This window comes from Saccoglossus kowalevskii, chromosome 21, assembly GCF_978046115.1.
Source record: "Saccoglossus kowalevskii chromosome 21, keSacKowa6.1, whole genome shotgun sequence".
Taxonomy (NCBI): Eukaryota; Metazoa; Hemichordata; class Enteropneusta; family Harrimaniidae; genus Saccoglossus; species Saccoglossus kowalevskii.
In genome coordinates, this window is record NC_140661.1 from 25,707,801 (window position 1) to 25,727,929 (window position 20,129).

The 20,129-nt window shown below is 34.4% G+C and overlaps 1 pseudogene across 1 annotated transcript; it reads left to right on the forward strand.

The window, feature by feature from the left end:
- The first annotated feature begins 2,734 nt into the window (after positions 1-2,734).
- LOC146729825 (uncharacterized) lies at positions 2,735-6,667 on the forward strand (annotated as a pseudogene). The gene is made up of 5 exons (XR_014928035.1): positions 2,735-2,906; positions 3,221-3,358; positions 5,122-5,325; positions 5,703-5,966; positions 6,470-6,667. The product of XR_014928035.1 is annotated as an uncharacterized LOC146729825 (transcript).
- The last annotated feature ends 13,462 nt before the right edge of the window (positions 6,668-20,129 follow it).

Below are 20,129 nucleotides of genomic sequence, written 5' to 3' on the forward strand. Positions count from 1 at the left end.
TTTGAATGATTAATATTGCAAAATTACACAAATATTAAAACCAAATACAACATTGAAGTATGATCTTCTTATATATTTCACTATTAACACTATTGCTGTGAATTTCCTGGCGGCGTTCTTTAAAAAAACTACAGGAGTAACATAATCGCGGTGATTAATATGGTTTAGTATAACTAGAATAAAAAGTCATAAAATAACATAACATTCAATAATATCATAGTCCCCATTAGAAATAGGGTTAGTCATACCAAAAATAAAGTAATATGAACCGAAAGCATAGTTAATAGTTCATAATTGACTGGTCTAATATCGACAGAAATTAGATGTATTAAATAAATGACTGAACCTTGTTTGGCATGGAACGATACGAATATAGCTCAAATGTATCAAAATTGCATTTTTACAGCGATTTCACGTATAACAATTATTATAGTGCCTAATTACCAAAAAATACAAGTATGTCATTGTAACGCAATAATTTGACTATTTTGGCATGTTTTAGAACGAGAAAATGACGTGTCATTTTAGGTCAAATCGACCAAAAGCGATGAACGTTGATGAATATGCAAATTCTGGGTTTTAACAGACTCGTATTACTTACCGTTGCCATGGTTATTCCCACCCGTATATTCGTAGGCCTTTTTCAAAAATAGTAGTGTATTACCAAATATAGAGTACGATGTCCCTTTATCTATTGTTATCTACAATCCTGTGAAAGCTGAGAATATATTTAAACCATGTATGATTTGTGGTACTTAACCAAAGCAAATTTAAAAAAATTATCAGAGCTGAAATTAATCAATAAAGAATTATTCAAAGCTGTAAAACATTAAAGGTTTTATACACGTTAATGCACTTGCCACATAGTGTTGAAAGCCAAATTTTACATGAGTGAGGTTAATAGTTATATTATTAATAATACTAGTTGTTGATAGCCAATCAACATCCCAGACTTTGCTTCATCGGATAGTATACTGTAAATGTAAATGAATTAAAATGTGATACACTTATGTCCCCACTTTGAAATAGTGTTTTATAATTAAACACATTAAAATGTTTGTTTTTTTAAATTGCAAATGAATTATATTCCAATTTTACTGTTTCAGTGTAAAGTGTTTATACACCTAAATCGTTTATAATCTGCATAATTATGAAAAAGTGTTTATGACGACAACTATTCTGATTGCATTTTGAGGTTGTTTTTGTGTACAACACATCATGTAAAGTGTTCCCACCCGAAACACTTATTAAAAATAATCAATATCTCAACACTTTTAAAAGTGCTTTAACTAGACACATTGAAGTGTTCATTATCACGACATTTTGAAAAGGCGTTTCCACCAGAAACAGGTATTGAAAAACCATTTAAAATGCATTTGGTTACACATGAAATATAAATTGGGGAAATGTTAATGAGCAAAATATTCAAATGATGCCTTTCACGATCAAGCACTTTGTACGATTGCACAATAATCATAACATACAAAACGTGCCGAATCTCTTTCCCTGTGGTATTGTCTCGAGTGCAGTTACCTCGAGCAAACCGAATTCTACGATACAGGATTGTAGGGGCCGAATAATCAGCGGTAGGAGGCCAACCTAAAGGACTGTACTCGGGACTAATACAATTTAAAAAAAAAGCATAGTGGGACAAATAAAAGGAATCACTTGCTCTATTACAATCCCATTCTCACCAAATTTGCACTACATCCATTCAATCACATACACCTTTCACTTTTTTATCCGTCCATAGTTTGTTTGTTTTTTCACCATTTTTAAAATGGGTTGTATTTTTATCAAAGCAGGGGTCGTCTGGCACATGGGACAACATTATGAAACATTTATGGTCTGGTATTTTGGGTTGAAACATCGTTGACCATTGTGTTTCAAAAGTGCTTCAAATTGTTTAAATCACAATTATGTGAATGTTCTGATGGGACTAGAACCACCGGCAATGTTCACCAAATGCAGAATATCAAACTCCATTAGGCAACAAGGAAATCGCTCAGCCAAGCGTCATGTGCAGCCAACGAGCAAAAAATTGAAATAGTCAATACTCTGCGACAAAATTTATTTTATTGGTCTTTTGAAGTATGCTAATTAATATAAAGGGAAGCGGGGAAATTAAAAGCTGTTCATAAGCTACCCTCAACATGAAAAAATTGCTGACCAAATTCATCTTTCCTCTCCCTCATTAAAACATACACTTTTTGCCTACATCACTGTGCTTCTATGGGCTTCTTGAATGCATTAACCACTCAGCAGATCAGTGGGTGACTCGCATTGTCAGTTATTGCCCACATTTAGCAGATGTTATTTCCCCAATGGGTTTTTTATTATCCCCTGCTCTGAAGGCTGTTTTGCCCACACCGCGATCTTTTTTTATGTAAGTACCCTATCCACTAAAAAAAGTGTCCCTGTCCCTGAAGTGTTTTTCTATTACGTTGAATATTATGTACACTTCAAGACGAATTGGATGCTGTGTTCTAGCTAAAAGTCAACAAAACTTTGAAATATGTCTGTGGATATTTGTTATCAAGTATGCGCCTCATACGATGTTGACAAAGTTACCATGGTCGTTCATACAGCCCCCCTCCAACATAATTCCAAAACATTCTTTCAGACAATATCGCTGAAAGTACCATATGCGCATAAAACATTGTCAATTGAACACGTGTATAATAACAGTAATATACTAGGAATAATAAATTATGTTTGTTATTTCAGGAATAAAATGGAAGCCAGTGAAGAAACTATCAGAAGATGGTTACTATCGGAGCCAAAATACGTTGAACACTGGTATTGTTTTGACACCATCGGATCTAATTTTTTTGAGAAAATGACTTTGGAAAATCCACACTATCATCTTTACAGGGCAGAAAAGGAAATCCTGAAAAAACACGCAGGCAAGTATATCGCTTATTGTTATTCATGCTAGTATTTACAATAGTATGACATGTGTAGAAATTTCAGTTCACCAGTGCGTATATCAGTCAATAAGGTATGTTGTATGTAAAGAATATATAAATATTTAGTGCATGAAAAAAATGGAAAATTTCATTGAAACATTATTAACAAAGAAGTGAAGTAACATATTATAAAAAATATAAACACATCTACAGTAGAGACCAAATAAAACTGAGTTTTCCATTCAATTTCAAATAGTACACATGCTACTGAGATCATTAGTTTGTCAATAATGATGATTCATCCATTGCAGATGAAATCGTCTCGCATTTGCAAGATGTTAGCGTTTGCGAGCTAGGTTCTGGAAATTCCAGTAAAACCACCCCTCTGTTTTCATCGTTATTGAAGAACAACAAATCAGTCACTTATATTCCGATAGATGTAGCTAAAGGTACGTTTACAAAATGTGAGAACTACAATGTTTTTATTGTTAGAAAGTACATAACAAATGTTTGCTTTGAATGCCAATAGTTGGATTACTCGGTATATTTTTTTAAATCGCATATTGAAGTGTGATGTAATAAATACAATGCACAGATCTTAATTAATCGTATATTAAAATGTGATGTAATAAATACAATGCACAGATTTTAATTATTCGTATATTGCAGTTTGGCATAATAGTTAACTAACAGAATACGGATTAACTTTTTTTTTAAATACAAATACAACAAAAAATAACAAAAAGAGTTGATCATAATACAAATACAAAAACACAAAAAAACAAGGTCAAAGTCCCTCATGTTATATATACATATTTTTACAGTATTTTTATTTTTCTAGGTATTTCATTATATTTTCCCATTTGTTAACAAATATTTCGTGTTTGTTGTATTGTTCTGCGATCGCTTTGTCTAGGTTAAAGGTTTGTTTTACTCTTTCAATGAGTAAGTTTAAGTTTGGTTTAGAATTATTGAACCTCGCAATATATAATTCGTATTTCCCAAGTGAAATTAAGTGCTTCCACAGGGCTTGAAACTTACTTTTCCCACCAGAATTAAAGATTACCTCTTTTTTACAAATATTGATATTTTCGGCACATATATTTATCCAAAATATTTTAAATTTTTGCCAGAATTTCTGGCTTTCTTCACACTCCCACAGCAAGTGTTCTAAATCTTTTTTTAGGTCACAGTTTTTGCATTTGTCATCGTCAATTTTCTTATTTTTGTATAGAAAAACATTTGTCGCAAGAATTCGATGCAACATTTTATACTGAAATCTGCGCATTTTTTTCGTTGATTGTTATCTGTTTAATTTGTTTCCAGGCTTCCTGCCAGTCAACGTCATCTGTATATTGTTTACTAGCAAATGTGCTTAATGCAGTGGCCTTCTCAATTTTTTAATTTCTTAAAACATTGTAGTAGTCATTACATTTGAATTTGCTATATCGCTTATAATTTTCGCAAATAGGTCTCGTCTCCTTTGGCGACGTACGTTGTTTTAATGCAGATTTCCATTCTGTGGGGATTGCGGACGTTAAACCATAATATTTAATAAAATCTGACTTTATATTAAATATTAAATTTAGTCTGGAACTGATTGAATGACAGAACCTCCCCATTCTCATCAGTCAAACCACTTACGTACTTCACCCCGTGGTCAAACCAATTGCGGTAAAATATCGATTTTCCATCAATAAGTACGTACTTATTGTTCCATATCGGTATATATTTCAGTCAAATTGCATATGTTATTGAATTTGTGTGTTTATCCTTGTGTATGATAATCAAGATTCTCGTTAAAACTATCTGGTCTTTTGACCTATCGCAATTGTTATTATTTCAGTTTTCAGGGTATTTACGAGCTTTTCAGTGCGTAAACGTTCTCAAATTTGTTTGCGTTAATTCTTGATCACTCACAAATTAATATTGCAAAATCTTCACCTAAACACCATTGATGCTTTGACCTAGTAATTGTAAAAATATCTTATGCAATTTTAATATTGTCATTACATTACAAATCCTGTAATACTTTATTTTCATCAACATATGATATCACACGTAAACATCGGTATACTACATTGTCTATTTGATTCTTATCAATATAAGGAGTTTTTGCATATACATTTTGAAAATCTTGTTTGAAGAACAGTCATGAAAATGAAATGAATTCGGTTTACGTCGCGATCAATGAACACTTTCACATTTTTAGATTTCATGGAACACCATGCAGACCTACTGATGAAACAATTCCATGGTTTGGAAGTGAAACCGTTCCATGGGCTGTACGTCGATGGTTTGCAACATATCAAGTGTTTAAATCAGAAAAAGCTGATACTATTCATTGGCAGCAGCTTTAGTAATATACCAATACACGATATGGAATCGTTTTTGACGACAGTAAATGAGGCAATGGGTAAGAAGCATGATATTATTGTTCAAAATAATATGAGGTTATGCGCAAAGTACCGAAATTTAGGTTCGCGTTCCTTCGCCGTATTTGCTGCGTGATAATTTGTTGTGTGTTTTCATTGATCATGCGTACACAAACAAAAAGTGTAGCGCTTAGTGCTACAGCTTACACAGCTAGGCGTATAATAAATTTATAGATTTGAAATTGAACGGCATGAGTGAATTTATTGGAAGTGTCAAAACACTGAATGATATAATCTTCTCATGAGTCCGCCTATGTAAATCATGTACATTTTTAGATTTTCATCTCGCCGAGTACTAAAATCTAAAACAATTTCCATTCAATGCAATAATATGTTATATTGTTATTTAATTTCTCAGGGAACAATGATAGACTGCTGATTGGTATCGACATTAAACAAAATGAAGACGAGCAAGTTCAAACTTACTCACATGCCACACTTAGTAATTTAATTCTGAATTTGCTGACACGAATAAACCGAGAATATGGAGCAGATTTCAATATGAAAAATTTTCGTATAGATACCAAATACGTTATGAGTGAGAATATGGATACATTCATAAAAAGACCATAATATATCAAGGTCGGATGCCAGAGCACATGTGAACAAGTCGTATATCTACGTGAGTATCAATGATATATGTTGATCAATTCGATTGTTTATGTGGTATTAAATGATTAGTGTATGTACGTATTTTGTAATAACTAGTTTCCCGTCGGTGCCATCTATATGATTTATGTTTTCAGATAACACGTTTCATAAATTTATTCAGCACCAAAATACACCAATCTTAAATGTCCAAGTAATATGCTTGCACTGTTTAAGTATTCATAGTTAGTTTATGTGATTATAAGAAGTTTTAAGAACAACTTTGGACCAGGATTCTATGAATTTTGTTGTCATGTCATTTATCTGATCTGATAATTAGAGAATAGACATGATTATGGGAATGCTAACTGATGCTCAAAAAATATTGATAGAAGTAATGTTTCGAAAAGACATGCATGATTATGCATGTGAATAACAAAATAGCTCTAAGAAACTGTGTATTACTTCTATAACACATCAGACCTGCAATGTACATGCAAATTACTTTGTATATATTAACTTATTTCCCGTATATAGGTAATTTGGATTTGAAGATACATTTCAAAGAAGGGGAGGTGATTTATGGTCACGAGCCAGACAGCCTAAGCATAAAATGGAACTGGGAACAGTTTGAAGATATTATGAAAAAAACTCGATTTTCTGTTGAAAAAAAGTGGAGTGATGATCAACAGAGTTTTGGTGTAGCTTTGATGAAAAAATTGTAAACACAAATTATGGCATGTATCGTATTTTCAACTAGCTAGCTTCATTTTTGCAATGAACCCTCCCTGGTTAATCTGTATACCGATATACACACTATAACACTATGACTCGACAGTAATTGTAAGTGCTCTTCCAACGAAGTTCGAAAAAGGTGGCTTGTAATTCTGTCTCCCTTCGTATGTCCGGCCATCCAACCGGCGTCGTATTTCAGAACCCTCTGAATTAAAAACATTAATTATTTGCTGCATGTGTCAATTACAATCAATGGTTTAGCGGATCGATTTAAAATGGCCGACTACCAGCGATCTTTTATTTTCTATTTTGATAATACTTTACACATGTTAGGATATATTTCCATGACGATTTATTCCGCGATTGGATCAAACATGGTAATTTGCATTTCCTATTTGATTGAACAGCAGATGTATTTTTTTCCGTTCAATATCCAGTTTCATATAATTCTGTCGATTATGAACAAATGTTTTCGATTATGGAGTAATACGTACGTGGGCCCACCCAACGTATGGGAACTATTCTAAAAAAACACATTAATTGACTATTATGAAAAAGAGGTTTTAAGGGAGTCTGTATCCTTTTGTGGGGAGAGGGAGAGAAGGAATGAAATAGGTGAATAAAGCTGGAAAAGGAGGGAGAGAAAGGGGAGGAATGGGAAGAATAAGGCTGCACTATCTGTATTGAACTAATGTGTATTAATTTGGATCGAATCTTGTATCCCTACGCGTAAGTGTTCCCAGTTCTTCCGAAACGAAGACGCATGTTCATAACAAGTGACTCACATGGTTTTTTATTACCTTATATTCATTGACTTTCGGGAACCTTTGGTTGGGAATTTAGTGGAAACTGGTTATTATGGTGTTTACCCGGTATGATGTAAACCATATTGGTTGTTTGAATTGACCGTGGGTCGAAGGCATCTTTGCTAAGTGTTTGTAACTGATAGCGAGTTTTGACGGAAAGTACCGATTAACCGAGAATTATAAGACATTTATTTAAAACATTGAAATTTTTAAAAGGATGTGATTTGCGGATAATTTTCACGTCAGTAAATTGTGAAAAAAGTGAATTAAATGAATTTTACCGATTACAAAATGCTTATGTGAGTTGTGTTTCCTCATTTTAGAAATTTCTGCTTTACCCCGACACCGTAAAAAAACTCGTAGCAGCATTTTGGAATTTTACAGAATTCTAAGCAACATGCATATTTTGTCTTGACATCTCCGCTAAATCATACAAGCCAGACTTAAATCGTTAGACCCTTGTCTGCTGTAACCTCGAAACATTAACATTGATACAGTCGACGGAGGCCGAGTTATATAATATGCCTTTTGTTATTGGCAAACTTCATCAAACTTCATTATAAACTGTCTCGACACGGCTTTATGACGAGTGGTGACAGTTTATTAGAGCTGGAAATCGCTTATTTTCCCACCACTCCTGTGTCGGTTTCTCTGGCTAAACATGCCGTACCGAGATAATATACTTATCGTATCTTGAGTAAGTAATTTTAAAATGATTGTATCGGATCTTCAGTGCATACAGTGATTTTTGGATGTTAATAGAATTTGTTAACGCGCAAAATTTGATGATAACAGGTTTACACTGATTTAGTTTATTAAGTATTGTCCACAGCGTTAACACTTAATTAATTTTAAAGTTTTAACGAAATTGTTCACAACAAACATTTTATACAATTTTGTACACACATACAACATCTCCTAATCATGCAAAGATGGCGCCCGTCACATAAGAAAGTGTGTTTACAAAACCACTGAGAATAAGCAAGCTAATGCCTTTTCACAACAAAATATGCAGGTTTTTCTAATTGAGGCAATTATACAATTTTGAAACAAACACACAAAACGTACACGTATTGTTTGTTATAACATTTATTTTAAACTTACCATCTTGCAGCTACGTCATTTCTCGCTGAATTGTTTGCTATATTACTTGCATGATACATTAAATTACTCGAAAAAAATCATGACTGGGGATCAAGCACCAGATTTGGAGTCGCCCTGTGAGTCTGGACACTCACATTCTGGGTTAAGAACCTCGGGAAAACGTCACACAGATTACGTCACGCAGTCTATTGTTGCAATCACTAATTCACAACATCTGTATATTCATCCCCTGTATACTCGTCCAATGACTGAGAAGTCATGTTTGTAAAGATAGACGATGTCTGGGACACGTAGCATGACTTAGTTTTGGATAATTCTAAGTGTTGTGTGAAAGGCGGTTAACTTTATGCTGCAAATCCTTCAGGGTGAACTGCCATCGAATTATGTTGTTTCAAATTAATAAATACATAAATATTTTATGTACAACAAACAACTCGTTTCTTATAATTACAATCCGGAAACTTGACACTGGCGTTCTAATATACATGTAACAAAGTTATAAGCATTTATTACTGGAAAAGAACATCTATATTTGATAATCGGCAACTTGAACTGACCCGTAACCTGTAACATGCGTTTTGATACAATTGCGACCAGTGTTTCCATGGAGCAGGTGACTGTGTGAGAGGATATTTTCTGATGAACTTCATGGTGACAAAATACATTGTTGTCGTGCAGTGCGTGTTTAAAATGTGTGTAAAAAAACAATGTAGTTTCCAAGCGTTATTACGTCACTATTGATCCAATATCATGATGATAAACATTTCCACGCTCGTACTCCAGCTGTCTATTTATAAACCATAATATATTCCTATTCCATGAGATGAGATGAAATTCAATCAGTTTTCATCTCAGAGTTATCTAATGTTTCACCTATCTATCGGAGATACTGACTTATACATGCATACCACTATATTTTCTCGGTTGAATACAACTCTATTTCTACAGGGACGAAATAACCTCACATCGTATGGATATTCGGGTTATGACTGACTCTGGGATATTTAGTTATAAATTCACTTTAATAGTTTGATTTAAATATTTTTTGTTGTAATATTGCAAGTATTATACAATTACTTTAACATTTTTTTAAAGATCATATTAATATAATTATAAACCTTATATATGAAATATATTTTTAAATTTAGTCCCTCGCCCCCTTGGCTATTATCGCCGATTTTACGTCGCCGGATTGATTAACATCATCAATCGGTCATTTTTGGCATTGACGTATTTTCGCTCGGAAACGTAAGGGCGATAAGACTCGATTTTCAAGGACACAGGTTGTTCGCAGCGGACTGTTTCTTTTGTTTCTAGATCGTTGTCTAGGAACATAACAACGTTGTTTTTAGTGAATACAGAATATGTTCTGCTTCAATACTGAATTTTGATATGCCAATCGGGCAATTTGAACAATTTGTTACTGGAGCGTCTCCTGTATAAATGGCCCTCTACTCTCCACACAATGACAATGGTACTAGCTGTTCAGTGCTTCTTTGATTGCAGCAACGTTTACGCCACTATACAAAAATACGCACACTCGCGAATTTGACAACATTCCCTTGAGCATTTTAGGATAGTGGGAATAGAAGCACATAGATAGGAATACCAGTTACATCACACATGAAGATTGGCGATTCGATTGCTGGCCTCGATGACTGTATTTCGTGACCATGCAATAGGTCTACAATTAGGATTCTTAATTTCGATGTGTAAAAGTATATCGCTGCTGTGGACGGCGACGGCTGACAGATTGTTTTGGTTCTGCGGCTCTCTTGACACGGGTAGCTAATTTTTAGATTACTTTTTTTTACTATTCTGACGTTTACTTGGTCACATTTTGTATATACCAGTCAAACACTGCTTCCGAACAATCCGATATTTATTCTGGAGAACAAGTATTGTTTGCGATATACTGCATAGTAGAAATAATATTCTTATTTGACAGTTGTTGATTTTTGTAAAGAATTCCAAGAATACAAAACAAACAACTGACAACAAATGGCACTACACAGTCACTGTAGTTACATCAGTAAGAAAAAGATACTGTGCACCTCATTGTCAATGTAAATACAAAGTAAATAACATTGAATACAATATTTATAAGAAAAATCTTGCAGCCTTCATGGAAAAGTTGACAATCACCGTCAGTTATATTATAATAAATATTATAGTAAAAATGTTAAGTAAACAAAATTATCGACTGGTTTTGGAATTGTTGAAAACATCTAAAGTCTAAATCTACTTAGTGATGGGAATTGCCAAGTCAGTTTATAATATAGTGAACACAATTTTTTGTAAATATTACTGACTGCAAAAGAAGCCCATCGTGAAGTGTCTTATTATTATTATTATTATTATTATTATTATTATTATTATTATTATTATTATTATTATTATTATTATTATTATTATTATTATATGAGGTTATTACGAGAATACCGCAAAGTATACACGAAGACAGTACATGGGAGTATCGACCGACGCGCAGCGGAGTTCGATGCGACCGTGTACTGTCTGAGTGCATACTTTGGGGGAATTCTCGTAATAACTTTATTAATATAATCTTTTCCTCTCAATGATACATCATGGGTAGGCCGAAATCCCAAAAAAATTTAGAACAGATTTAGCGAATTTCTTTAGAACATATATATGTCCCATATTTGATTATTTTATATTAAAAAAGAACGTGCAACAAACCGGGATAGAAATTTAGGTCGGGGAACCCAATTGCCCATCAATATGCTCCAAGACAGTGCTGCGACCTAGCAACGCTTGTCAGTGTAGAACGCGTGTCGCTGTACGTGTGAAAATAAAATAATCAGACGTCTAATTTGAGTCATTGTCCGAATATATAACTCGTGGATGTTTAAGCGCGGTGGTCGTAGCGCAGCGCGTGTTCGAATTTCATGTAAATAAACAATGTAATTTTACATGCATTATATACGTCGCTATGAGTCCTATGTCGAACAGGACGCGACACGACGACTGTCGCCCTTTAGTTGGGACCACGACAGAACCAGAACTTAAACTGGGCGACTAACACGGTTTATGTTGAAGTTAAAAGTTCCTCCACAGATCTGTGCATTGGCAAACATGCCGTGCAACTGCGGTACTCCACTGACGGAATGACTTTCGTTGACATCGGTCGTCGCTGACTCGTGAGCTGCACACTAACTTCGTTTGTGATGTTGCTTGCTGGTCGTGGATAGACTGAGTCTTGGTTACCGGTTAAATGTTGGCGTTGGTAATCTTTATTTGGAACTGAGTAACGCCGCAACGTCGCCAGCAGAAACCTCGTGGTATATCGATGTTGATTGTTGCGGCTCCATATTAATCGGAGATTCTACTGCGGGTCCAGGCTGCGGGTGGATCTTCCGAGAGCCCTTCATAATTTATAAAACTCAGTTTCCAGGTGGTCAAGATACATTAAGTTCTCCCAATCCGAGTATTATATGTGATGTACATCTAACATGCCAAAAATGCTGGTGAACGATTTGAACCTGACAAAAATAGCAGACGAATGTGTTTACAAAATAAAAATAGTGATTACTTGAAATAGATACCAGGAAAGGGGGGTAAAAGAAAAGTTATATAACATTTTATTATTCAATAATTTATTAGAATACATAAGTTTGTCCAACTCCCTGTGATACAACACCTCAGACATAGCTCATTGTACTCGGCTTGAGTGAGGGCAAAAAGTTACTATTTGAATTTTTGATATCTTTTTCCATTAATGAGAAAGTTGACCCCGAAGTTAGAGTAACTGTTCAGCAGGAATGGCTTTTTAACTCTTCTGTGATTTGTTTTGGCTTGGCTGATTTTGTTCATACTTGAAAGGCATTTCGTACCATCAATAATTGGAAAAACAATCCCGACCCAACGCTACCATAGCAACAGTCAAAATCTGTTTTTTGAATACTTTCGCCCCAATTTTATTATCTCCTACCAGTCTTGTAATATCAGTGCACAAATGATTATGCCTTTTATGCTGGCTACGTTGCGCACTGGTAAGAGATCACCGGTGCCGACATTAATTGTTACCACTGTCAACGTAATCCCAACGAAACTTTGAACTTTGAATAAAATGTAAATGTTGTCTCCAATCTAGAAAATACTATCGCAAAACGGTTGGAAATAATACATTTAACGGCTGAATACGTCCTAACAATAAAATAAAGTGACTTCTAAATACTGAATTTTATTTTGCGAACCTCGTATAAGATGCCCGGTTTTAGTTATAAACATACGTTAGCTTCACGTTCATGTCCTACCACGATAACAGCCGAAAACATATTGCTTGTTTTTACCGGTTTGTTTTCATTGGCAACCGAAGTATTTTTATTTTGTAAACAAATTTTCGTCTGCTATTTTTATCCAGTTCAAATCGTTCAGCAACATTTTAGGCATATTAGGTGTACATCACATCGAATACTACGATTGAGAGAACTTGATGTATATTGACTGATTTTTATCATAGTACGAAGTACCAGGAGGTTACTCAGTTCCAAATAAAGATTACCAAGATCAAATGAGCAACATTTGACTGGTAATCAAGATTCATTTAATCCATGGCTAACAAGCAACATCACAAGCGAAGTTGTAGCATGCAGTACTAGTAAGTCATCCCGTCAGTGGCGTACCGCAGTAGCACGGCATGTTTGCCATCAGCATTGTATTCAAACGAATCACGTGGTGTGCCGTTCTAGTCCAAACCCGGGATTCGATCAATAGGGGAGTTCCAGCAAAAAACACATTGCAAATCATGCAAGTTCAACATTTTCAAACCAATATACTAAAACAGAAAATGTTCAGAGATGCAAAAGAAGGATAGATATTACTTTTCACTATACACATCTGTGTTGATACTATCCCTCACATATTCTACTCCCAATTACTCCTGCGTAAAATGGACTGGCCTCTTTTCATGTTGACATTCAGAGTAAAATCATGTGACAGGCTGTTAAAATTGGCTGTTGCATACTCTTTCGCCGGTCTGGAAAATGTGTTTAATTAGCTCTCATTCAGGCAACAATGCAGATTTCCAGTGGGAGTGGAACTATTCGACTCTGCCACTAAAAAATAGGGGTGTTTTCAGCAAAAAACGAATAACCCTGGAATACACACAATATACTGAATTTCGGAACAAATCGTGCATTACTTACAGCAGCAGAATACCACAGAAATATCAGACGAAACATGAAAACACTATATATTGTATTTCAGCCTGAACCCTCTATATTGCAATTCAAGGAATTAACCCCATATGTGCATCCATTTCCCACCTTGGTATCACCCACCCCTGAAAACAAACTCTTAATACCACGCTGAAGCGTTTGGTAATGAGTTATCTGTGGAATATTATGTCATTGATATTGGTGATGTGATTTGCGCAGTAAATGTTGACAGCCTTCCAAGATCTTTGTTCTGGTTTAGCACACGTGAAGGAGGTTTTAAGTTCCGGTTTCTCTGCTAGCATGATACATGTTGATGAGTTGGTCAAGCCTGACACGTGTCATTATGTCTGAACATGGTGAAACTGTTAGTAGTATCTCCTTATTAAGCTTAAAACTAAGTCTCTGACATATGTACAGTCAGATAAGCGCATATGTTGTTGGGAGATGAGTTATAAAATGACCATGCTTAGTGTATATCTCAACTGACTGCATTTTATTGTACGAAGAGTGGTCAATTCTGAAAAAATTGAACACACGAACGTAATTACACATTTTCGAACTGTAACTAAAGCAATGATAGAACCGAAACACCAACCATGATAAAACACATAACGGTATTGATTATATCACTTTTATAATTACAAAATTGATTGGCAAGAAGAATCTGGATCTTGTTATAAGGAACGAATTACGTGTTATGCACAAGGGATATAATTATTCTACCTGAAGGCTTTATATATTCAGATATTACTATATATTCGAGGAGATGGAAAATGCGTTAATAATTGATATTCAACAAATTCCTGAGTGCATACATCGAGAATATATATATATATAATATAACATCACATTATTTCTATCGTTATCGTTTATTATTTATTGTATCTTTACATAGTTTATCGAGTATTTCGTTTTATTGTTCAATTGATTGATGATGTGAGAGTGATTGCCGTTTGACCAAGCAGGACTATTCGCGGGCTTTTACAGTCAATAAGGGACCTCTCTATTCAAAAAGTTGAATTTACTTGTTTTGTTGTTGTTTTACGAGTGAGCTGTCTGCTGCAATTTTTGTAGTGCAACTTTGCATTGTAAACCTACACAGTTTTGTACGTGCTACTGGACTTCAGTTCCAACAAAAAGGCAGATGTAATGATAGCACTTAACGCATTTCGTAACCTCAAATCGGAAAGTCATCTGAATATTTTCAGAGATTTACGTTCAGACCAAAAAATAATGTTAAATGTGTATTCAGTAACATTTTAAATATTGTCCCAAATAATAGCAAACGATGTTCGTACTGTGTGTACACAGTTCCTAGATGACGAACTTCGGCCTCGTTTATATAATTAATAAATCCGGGGAGAATAATTATGTTTAAAATTACTCTTGCATTTATAAGAGGAATACATCGGTTATAAAGTTATAGTTCATATAGTGTATATAACATTATTGTAAATGTCATTTGTATTATTCGATGGGCAATTAGCCAATACAACCTCCCAATTCACAGATGATAACGGACAATTTAATTTGACATTTAGCTCAGATGTGTCACGGATTAGTGGATAATAATAATCAATTCTGTCATTTGCTTTGCCAAAAATTTGAAGGTGGACACTCATATCAGTAATTAGTATACCACGATTAATATTATTCATAAAAAAATATATTATTGTAACCGTTCTTCTGGTGACTCAATGACTCAATAAATCAACAAAATCTTTGGTTGGGTGATTTCTATCAGTTTTCAGCAAATCAATATAGATCGATTGATTGACTGTTTTCTAAAATTGGTTATTTAAATAGTGGTGGGCGTCAAACAAGTGTAAAAATAATAAGTATTTTAAACCGATTGTTAACATCGCCCTTGAACTAGTATCAATCTATTAATATATTTAATATTCCTTTCGGTACGAGCCATGTTTTCTAAATTCTACATCACTGTCCCTTAACCTCTATATCCATATATATATACATATATAGCGCAGGTCTGTATAATTAATCTAGACGACACAGAAACTCTGGCTCTAATTTCGGTGAGCATCGTTGTAAGGAGAGAGATAACCTCGCTATAACGAGATTTTATTTCATTAATATGTTATATGACGGTCCACATTTGTCGAAGTTTTACCATAACTGTTTATCACAATATACAGGTTTAGTAAGTGTTCACGATATATAATACCATGTGTTTGTAGCAAGATGTTCAAAATAAACAAGTTTTAAATTGGTTAACCAGTCATAATATGGCGTGATATTTTCATTCCATTGTACATAGGACGGTATATCATGTCCGAGTTTAGTGTGCTGTTTTTGTTAATTTATTCATTTATTTATCGGATTGAAGATGCATACTACCCACTCATACTATAATTAGTCTCGAAGCGTGTGAATACGGGAAAAATGCACTCTTTTCGCACAGGGGAGTATGCAGCCGACTATGGGATTCCAATTATGCAAATGAGGATGAAAAAATTTGAACAATATCTAAATAAATAGTTGTAATAGTCTTTATGTGCTATTTTAAACCCTTGAATACTGGCATATTTACATACTGGTGTGGTTTGAATCCAACCAAATACTCGGCAGTTCACCAGTAACCAACAGCGGTCAATGTTCATTGCGGAGCCATTAGACAGATTAGTAAGTATGTTTACCTCCGCCAAGGTGGTTATGTTTTCGCTAGCGTTGGTTTGTTTGTCATTTGATCTAGTATGACCTACATTGATTCTGAATTGTCCATCTAGTTAGAGTCAATAGATTACTGCTGATGGTGGTTAACATAAAATATGCCTAGGTAGGTGCCTATTTATGACTACTTCAAGTGTGCATTCCTCCGGGTTGAACAAAGTATCTCTACAAGGTAAGTGTTACCTGCCAAGCGAGCGGAGTTCCCCTAGACGTTACATTCTTTTTGTAGCACACGCGTATCCGGTTATTCTCCTCAGTGTAATAATACATATTTTCTGAGCGTTTGTAGCCACGACACCTGTTGGAGTGTAGTATGAAGTCAGCAAAAGGTGTTTCGGGAATTGTCTCTTTTGATGAACGGGTCGCCGGGAAGCGCGTGTTGAAATTATAAGTCAATGTATTTACATGCATTATATACGTCTAGTCGCTACGAGTTCCATATTGAATACAACATGACGCAACGCGACGAACACCGCACTTTAACATTGGATACGGCGTTACGGTATTGTATATGCTAACATATATGGTTTATTTAAGGATAGAATAAAATAGTAGATATTTTTAAGATCAGATCTTTCAGAATACTGTAAACAACATATATATAATTGCATTACATAGCCCTACAATTCAGTCAAACGTCCTTGTCTATATTTTGTCTACTCACAAAATATCAATTCCAATTATACTAGTAAATTGCAAGTCACAATATTGACTATTCACTACGCAATACAATGAATGTAACAAGGCCGTTTTGAATGATTAATATTGCAAAATTACACAAATATTAAAACCAAATACAACATTGAAGTATGATCTTCTTATATATTTCACTATTAACACTATTGCTGTGAATTTCCTGGCGGCGTTCTTTAAAAAAACTACAGGAGTAACATAATCGCGGTGATTAATATGGTTTAGTATAACTAGAATAAAAAGTCATAAAATAACATAACATTCAATAATATCATAGTCCCCATTAGAAATAGGGTTAGTCATACCAAAAATAAAGTAATATGAACCGAAAGCATAGTTAATAGTGCATAATTGACTGGTCTAATATCGACAGAAATTAGATGTATTAAATAAATGACTGAACCTTGTTTGGCATGGAACGATACGAATATAGCTCAAATGTATCAAAATTGCATTTTTACAGCGATTTCACGTATAACAATTATTATAGTGCCTAATTACCAAAAAATACAAGTATGTCACTGTAACGCAATAATTTGACTATTTTGGCATGTTTTAGAACGAGATGCGATGAACGTTGATGAATATGCAAATTCTGGGTTTTAACAGACTCGTATTACTTACCGTTGCCATGGTTATTCCCACCCGTATATTCGTAGGCCTTTTTCAAAAATAGTAGTGTATTACCAAATATAGAGTACGATGTCCCTTTATCTATTGTTATCTACAATCCTGTGAAAGCTGAGAATATATTTAAACCATGTATGATTTGTAGTACTTAACCAAAGCAAATTTAAAAAAATTATCAGAGCTGAAATTAATCAATAAAGAATTATTCAAAGCTGTAAAACATTAAAGGTTTTATACACGTTAATGCACTTGCCACATATTGTTGAAAGCCAAATTTTACATGAGTGAGGTTAATAGTTATATTATTAATAATACTAGTTGTTGATAGCCAATCAACATCCCAGACTTTGTTTCATCGGATAGTATACTGTAAATGTAAATGAATTAAAATGTGATACACTTATGTCCCCACTTTGAAATAGTGTTTTATAATTAAACACATTAAAATGTTTGTTTGTTTTTAAATCGCAAATGAATTATATTCCAATTTTACTGTTTCAGTGTAAAGTGTTTATACACCTAAATCGTTTATAATCTGCATAATTATGAAAAAGTGTTTATGACGACAACTATTCTGATTGCATTTTGAGGTTGTTTTTGTGTACAACACATCATGTAAAGTGTTCCCACCCGAAACACTTATTAAAAATAATCAATATCACAACACTTTTAAAAGTGCTTTAACTAGACACATTGAAGTGTTCATTATCACGACATTTTGAAAAGGCGTTTCCATCAGAAAAATGTATTGAAAAACCATTTAAAATGCATTTGGTTACACATGAAATATAAATTGGGGAAATGTTAATGAGCAAAATATTCAAATGATGCCTTTCACGATCAAGCACTTTGTACGATTGCACAATAATCATAACATACATAACGTGCCAAATCTCTTTCCCTGTGGTATTGTCTCGAGTGCAGTTACCTCGAGCAAACCGAATTCTACGATACAGGATTGTAGGGGCCGAATAATCAGCGGTAGGAGGCCAACCTAAAGGACTGTACTCGGGGCTAATACAATTTTAAAAAAAAGCATAGTGGGACAAATAAAAGGAATATTACAATCCCATTCTCACCAAATTTGCACTACATCCATTCAATCACATACACCTTTCACTTTTTTATCCGTCCATAGTTTGTTTGTTTTTTCACCATTTTTAAAATGGATTGTATTTTCATCAAAGCAGGGCTCGTCTGGCACATGGGACAACATTATGAAACATTTATGGTCTGGTATTTTGGGTTGAAACATCGTTGACCATTGTGTTTCAAAAGTGCTTCAAATTGTTTAAATCACAATTATGTGAATGTTCTGATGGGACTAGAACCACCGGCAATGTTCACCAAATGCAGAATATCAAACTCCATTAGGCAACAAGGAAATCGCTCAGCCAAGCGTCATGTACAGCCAACGAGCAACAAATTGAAATAGTCAATACTCTGCGACAAAATTTATTTTATTGGTCTTTTGAAGTATGCTAATTAATATAAAGGGAAGCGGGGAAATTAAAAGCTGTTCATAAGCTACCCTCAACATGAAAAAATTGCTGACCAAATTCATCTTTCCTCTCCCTCATTAAAACATACACTTTTTGCCTACATCACTGTGCTTCTATGGGCTTCTTGAATGCATTAACCACTCAGCAGATCAGTGGGTGACTCGCATTGTCAGTTATTGCCCACATTTAGCAGATGTTATTTCCCCAATGGGTTTTTTATTATCCCCTGCTCTGAAGGCTGTTTTGCCCACACCGCGATCTTTTTTTATGTAAGTACCCTATCCACTAAAAAAAGTGTCCCTGTCCCTGAAGTGTTTTTCTATTACGTTGAATATTATGTACACTTCAAGACGAATTGGATGCTGTGTTCTAGCTAAAAGTCAACAAAACTTTGAAATATGTCTGTGGATATTTGTTATCAAGTATGCGCCTCATACGATGTTGACAAAGTTACCATGGTCGTTCATACAGCCCCCCTCCAACATAATTCCAAAACATTCTTTCAGACAATATCGCTGAAAGTACCATATGCGCATAAAACATTGTCAATTGAACACGTGTATAATAACAGTAATATACTAGGAATAATAAATTATGTTTGTTATTTCAGGAATAAAATGGAAGCCAGTGAAGAAACTATCAGAAGATGGTTACTATCGGAGCCAAAATACGTTGAACACTGGTATTGTTTTGACACCATCGGATCTAATTTTTTTGAGAAAATGACTTTGGAAAATCCACACTATCATCTTTACAGGGCAGAAAAGGAAATCCTGAAAAAACACGCAGGCAAGTATATCGCTTATTGTTATTCATGCTAGTATTTACAATAGTATGACATGTGTAGAAATTTCAG